The 6,612-nt window shown below is 38.0% G+C and overlaps 1 pseudogene; it reads right to left on the reverse strand.

Moving 5' to 3' along the window:
- Window positions 1–3,867: 3,867 nt before the first annotated feature.
- On the reverse strand, window positions 3,868–5,884 carry LOC102284035 (OX-2 membrane glycoprotein pseudogene; annotated as a pseudogene).
- Between the last annotated feature and the right edge of the window lie 728 nt (window positions 5,885–6,612).

Consider the following 6,612-nt stretch of genomic DNA (forward strand, 5'->3'; position numbering starts at 1 on the left):
ATACTAGTTGTCTTTAGGAAGTTGAGATGCTTGCTCTCCACTTCAGACTCAGCTCCTCAGACCAGGGACCTTTTCCTATGCTCCTTGATATACCCCAATCAAAAATGGTACTCTCATACAATGAGCATTCAATAAACACTCACTGGTGATCATGATCTGATATGATGACTTAGCTGTTGTCATGTTTTCAAGGAGCATATAAACTTGAGTAAAGATAAAGTTGTACAGAGGGTAGTGAGAGGTTCTGGTTATTAAACAAAATATGTCCAATAAACATATACTGGTTCTGAAAAAAAATAAGCATAATGTAAGAACATGCTTACATATGGTAAAATTATATATGTAATTAATATATATAGGCTCCCCCGTCCCTGGGATTCTCCAGGCAAGAACACTGGAGTGGGTTGCCATTTTCTTCTCCAATGCATGAAAGTGAAAAGTGAAAGTGAAGTCAGTTGTGTCCGACTCTTAGCGACCCCATGGACTGCAGCCCACCAGGCTCCTCCATCCATGGGGTTTTCCAGACAAGAGTACTGGAGTAGGGTGCCACTGCCTTCTCCAATATACATACATAGTATATATAAAATAGTTCACTTAGGTTATGCCTGCTATGTCCAAGTGGAGATGACAATTGGGCAGCTGTATATATGAGTACAAACTCAGTAAAGATGTCAGGGGATAACAATATAAATTCAGGAGTCATCAGCATAGATGGCACACTATTTAAAGTAATGGGACTGGATGAGATTAACTAGGCAGAGAATAGAAAGAAGGGTAAATATAATTTATAGTAGCAAAGAATTGCAAACAACTATTGCTTATCAATAGAGAATTCAATAGGTTGAATAAATTATAAATTATGTATACCATATATTTTCATATTACTCTTAATAAGTTATTTACACATGTATTGACTTCAAGAAATATTTAGGATATATATTTTAACCTAAATATAATTTTCAGAGTAATATGAATAATATGTCTACATATTTGTAAAAAACTACATAAATATATATACATGAGTCTATGTAGTAGAAGGATACATTCTAAACTGTGGGGAATGGGATATCAACTTTTTCCTTCTTCATGCAGTTTTAAAAGATCTGATGATAAATATAGACATAAGGCAAATATGTAACTATTTATTTAGAATGTAAAGGAATCTTAGAAAATATATTTATGACAGTATCAATATCCTATCAACAATCCATTTATTCTACTTATGTCATTTTGTATCTTTCCCTTTCTTTTTGTACATCTGCTCCTGTAGAACCTTGACTCAATCTGCTGCACTGGCAACCCTTAGCTGGGGAACTGCCCTTAGGCTGTGGATACCGTTATGCCCACCCACATGAGAGTTGGGAGATGCCTAAGAATTTATGTCTCTCTAGGGGCAGTCATTTCCTAAAGGAAATCAACCTTGAATATTCATGGGAGGACTGCTGCTGAAGCTCCAATATTTTGGCCACCTGATGCCAAGAGCTGACTCAACGGAAAAGACACTGATGCTGGGAAAGACTGAGGGCAGGAGGAGAAGGGGCTGGCAGAGGATGAGATAGATGGTAGGATGGTATCAGAAACTCAATGGACATGAGTTTGAGCAAACTCTGGGAAATAGTGAAGGAGAGGGAAGCCTGGCATGCTGTAGTCTGTGGGGTGAAAAAGAGTCAGACACAACTTAGCAACTGAACAACAGAGGCAATCATTAGCCAATGTCTGATGGGTGAGAAGATTTGAATGGTGCAGAGTTGCTCTGGAGGCAGCATAGATCACACATGTCCCTATACAGTGAGCAGTATGTGTGATCTTTCCTGGAGGCTAAGACAGTAAAGAATTTGCCTGCCATGCAGGAGACCTGGGTTCAATCCCTGGGTCAGAAAGATACCCTGGGGAAGGGAATGGCAACCCACTCCAGTATTCTTACTTGGAGAATTCCATGGACAGAGGAGCCTGGTGGGCTACAGTCCACGGGCTCCTGAAGAGTCAGACAGGACTGAGCAACAAATACTTTCACTTTCATATGTGTGATTCATGCTGTCTCCAGAGCATTTCTGCAGGATTGGAACAAAGTTCTTACTCTTGGGACTTGGCTTAATATCACAGTCTAGCCAGATCTCTTCCCTTCCTAGTCCTGCTGCCCTTCTAGAATTTTCTGGGAATACTTTCTAGCATTTTCTGGGGATACTTCCTGATAAACATGTTTACATACATCCTTGACTCAAAGTGTGCTTTTGGAGACCCCAGCCTAAGACAACAATCAGTCTATATTTTAAGTGCCTACTGAAGTTACCTTCACTCGAGGACTCAGGCATCGTGGACAGGCTGTGTGTGTAGTAGTATAGGTGGTACTCAGAGCTTAGGTGATGAGTCCCACGCTTGGCCAGTAGTTTCCATATGGCCTTGGGCAATTCATCCAACTCTAGGCCTTTGTTTTCTGATCTGTAAGATGGGACTGATAATAGAAGCACTTAACAGAACTATTTCAAGGAGTAAATAAAATAATGTACTTAAAGTGCATCTAGCACATGTTAGGCACTCAAAAATGATTTAAAAATTAATAAAGAATCTTTATGTAAGTATCATGACTGTTTATCTCTATGTATGCTGTGGCAAGTCTGACAAAAGAAGGAGTTTCTTTTACATGAAAATTAATGATACGAAGTTTTCCTCAGGATGAAAGCCACTCTTTACAGAACATTATTTTATTATGTATAACTCATGTGAAATAAACAAAGTCAATACATCATTGATTTTAATGGGACTTTGCACAGCATGATTAATATGCAATTATTTCATAAAAGCATTCTACATGCTGAGAAGTAGTAGCTGGTGTATTAGAATATCATTTGGCATAAAGTTTTCAGCATATGCTATTTTTACTATATGTCCCTATGAATACATTATCATCTGGTATAAAATAAATCAGATAATGAATCAAAAAATGAAAAACTATATCTCCCTAACAACCATATCACATATTTTAGCACTGAATAATATATCATTTTAATGTCTTAAATAACATCACTCTTATGGGAGTAGTGCAATGACCATATCTTTTATTGATCTAGTTTTACTTTAAGAATCTTGTCTTATTGCTTAGAATAACTCAACAGTTCTATCTTCCATATACACAGAACACCATTCTGAGGCCTATTTTTTCTTGGACCCAATACCATGGAATTAATTTATTGTGAACCTATTTTATAATAATGTCTGGACTCTATAAAATTCCCCTGGTTGGGATTAAAGCAAAGTTAGCTAATATTGAATTCTATTTATTACAAACTGAACATTCCTGGTAGTTTCCAATTTCATTTCATACTAAAATCCCCTTGTTGTAATTACTGTCATTCTCTCTATGTTTTCTCTTAATTATTCTGACTAAATTCTCAATTATTCAGGGACCATGTATTTAATCTGTGGATTTTCCAAATCCTCTCTTTTTAATTCTGTCTTTTACTGTACATATCTAACCATTTAAATATTTCCTATTTTTATAATTCATCAGGTGATAAATAATGGTAGAATGAGTTCACATTAAAATAAGGAGCTTGTTATTTTAGGAAAATTTCTGGTGGAGGTCTGGCTTCAATGAATGCATACAGTGAATTTTTTTTTTTTTTTTTTTTTTTGGGATTCTTAATTCTTTCTTTAGCATCACAGTTAATCTAAAATATTTAAAATAAAAATTCTATACTTTGTTCTTAAATATAATAGTTTTACCAGCAGCAAAGCTCCAAGTGTTTTTTTTTTTTTTAGTTAGACACTTTTAATTATTTAGTATATTAATACAAATATATGAAATAATACATAATTAAATAACATACTGAAAAGTTTACTAAATATATATATATTCAATACAACAATAAAGACAACTTAAGTTTCAGTTCCTAAGTCACTGGATACAGACAAGAAAGCAAAAGATACTGAAAAAGTCACCAGCTTGGTCCAATGATGATTTAGAGTTCAAAACTGTTCCACTAGTTAGAACAATATGTTTATGACAAAGGAATTTGTACAGCCATACATGCTTCCTCTGCTATTGTGATAAGTTACTTTATAAGAAAAAAAGTTGGGGGAGGCAAAGCATTTGAATTAACTGACTGCTATTCATAAAACTTTCTAAACACCTCTTTTCATAATATATTTCATTACACTAGGTTGAATTTAGAATGATTAAAATAGGGCTGGGTCATATTATGAGACAAATGGATGAGAAATGCATGCTTTTTAAAAAATGCAAGCTGCTGTCTAAGACTAACAATATTTTAGTCTGCTATAAAAACAGATAAGCCAAGTTAAGGTTGCCAATGTTACTTCACAATAAATTGAGTTCCACTTCCATTGTGGTAAATATCACAGAAGTACGTGAAGAAGAGCAGTGAAACTGAGACTTCTAGAAAGACCAGTTAATAGCAAAAACAATAAGCAGGCAGTAGACAAGATACCCAGTGATGAGGAAATAGACTTATGGACCAAAGAAGGGAAGAAGAGATGGCATGTCCACAGAAAGGCAAAAGGCAGTCTCAGAAAAGTTCTTTGGTCCCTACCTTCCTGTATTCTTCTTTCATTTCTTTTCTCTTTATCCTTTTTTTTTTTCCCCCTGGAATTGCATCTGTTTTTAGAGCAGAATGGAAAATTATTTGGTCCAACTTCTTAACTTTCTGGATGCGAATGTGAAAGTTCATTGAGATATGATTAACACAGAGTTACCACCAGTTGGAGTCAAAGTCAACCTCCGAGCGGTGGCTCCTGGCTCCAAGTCCAGTATCCTTTCAACAGCACAACACTGCATCGTTTTACAAAACCAAGTCCTACAACAGACCTGAGAGGTAAAATGACTTCCTCTGGGAACTCACAGAAGCACTGGGTGGCCTACATGGCAGTGGAAAGTCTTGAAATTCTTAGGCCTTTGACTCCCATTTTTTTTTTTTGCTCTTTTAGGTTCCTTGGAGAATGATCCTCTTTCTTCTGCTTGCCTCCTGAGTCAGATTCAAGTAGACCAGGAAATAACTGTCAGGGTTCTGTGTGACTCCTCTAGGGCTCTCGATCTTGGTTCCGATGACGTTTCCAGTAGAGTAGAATTGAGATTAAGACCAGAAGAATTACCAAGGAGACGATGCTTAACAACAGTGGAACTGAAAACCAAAAGCCTTTGTTCACAGTTTTCCTGTAGTCGGTCACAGTCCCCAGGTGTAGCACCTGGCAGATCACATCCTTCCCCACCTGTGTCTTGGGGTCTTTGATCTGGAGGATGCTGGTGACAGATGTTGTTCCATTGGGGTGTGACACGATCTCGGTACTGTTCTCAATCCCTGACCCAAAGACCTTCCAGGAGATCATAGGGGCTGGGCAAGCATTGGCAGAGCAAGTGGTATTTAGGTGATCTTCAGATAGTTTATAGTGAAGGAATACTGTGGGCAAAGAGAGTGAGGCAGGCTATTCCTGAGATCTTTCCAGAACCAAAGGTATTAAAGAGGCACTTGTAACACGCCTCATCTTCCAAGGTGGTATTCCAGAAGGTAATGGTTGAGTTCATGAGTCCCAGCTGGGTGATGTTTATCTTGTCCTTGTAGGCAGGCTGGACTACAACCCCATGGTTCTCGCTGTAGGTGATCATGTTTTCTGGGCTTACAGCCTTGATTTTTTGCCATGTCACAATCAAAACTTCCTGGGGATTTTTCAGAGAGCATCTTAAAGAAGCAGGTGTGTTCAGCAGCCCTCTTACATCCTGGGTCACCACAGACACTGCATCCTCGCTCCTGGCCGCGCAGGTTATTTGGTTGCTGCTGAGAAGCCTGGAGGGATCTCACACCCGACCAGGCAGAGCCCCTCCAGTTCCGCGGAGCAAAGACGACTTCTTCCCCACGGATTCACAGCATAATTCCTCCTGCTCCCTTTTTTTTTAAAAGGTCTAATATCAGCCCCTTTTAGACCTTTTTAAAAAAAACACTTGGAGCTTTGCTGCTGGTAAAACTATTATATTTAAGAACAAATATTTTTGTTCTTAAAAAAAATTTTTTTTAAAGGTCTAATATCAGCCCACCATGAGAAATGCTGAGCTGGAAGAAGCACAAGCTGGAATCAAGATTGCTGGGAGAAATATCAATAACTTCAGATATGCAGATGACACCACCTTTATGGCAGAAAGTGAAGAGGAACTAAAAAGCCTCTTGAAAAAAGTGAAAGAAGAGAGTGAAAAAGTTGGCTTAAATCTCAACATTCAGAAAACGAAGATCATGGCATCTGGTTCCATCACTTTGTGGGAAATAGATGGGGAAACAGTGGAAACAGTGTCAGATGTTATTTTTTCGGGCTCCAAAATCACTGCAGATGGTGACTGCAGCCATGAAATTAAAAGACACTTACTCCTTGGAAGAAAAGTTATGACCAACCTAGATAGCATATTCAAAAGCAGAGACATTACTTTGCCAACAAAGGTCCATCTAGTCAAGGCTATGATTTTTCCAGTAGTCATGTATGGATATGAGAGTTGGACTGTGAAGAAAGCTGAGTGTTGAAGAATTGGTGCTTTTGAGCTGTGGTGTTGGAGAAGACTCTTGAGAGTCCCTTGGACTGCAAGGAGATCCAACCAGTCCATTCTAAAGGAGA

The sequence above is a fragment of the Bos mutus genome, chromosome 3, assembly GCF_027580195.1.
Source record: "Bos mutus isolate GX-2022 chromosome 3, NWIPB_WYAK_1.1, whole genome shotgun sequence".
Lineage (NCBI taxonomy): Eukaryota > Metazoa > Chordata > Mammalia > Artiodactyla > Bovidae > Bos > Bos mutus.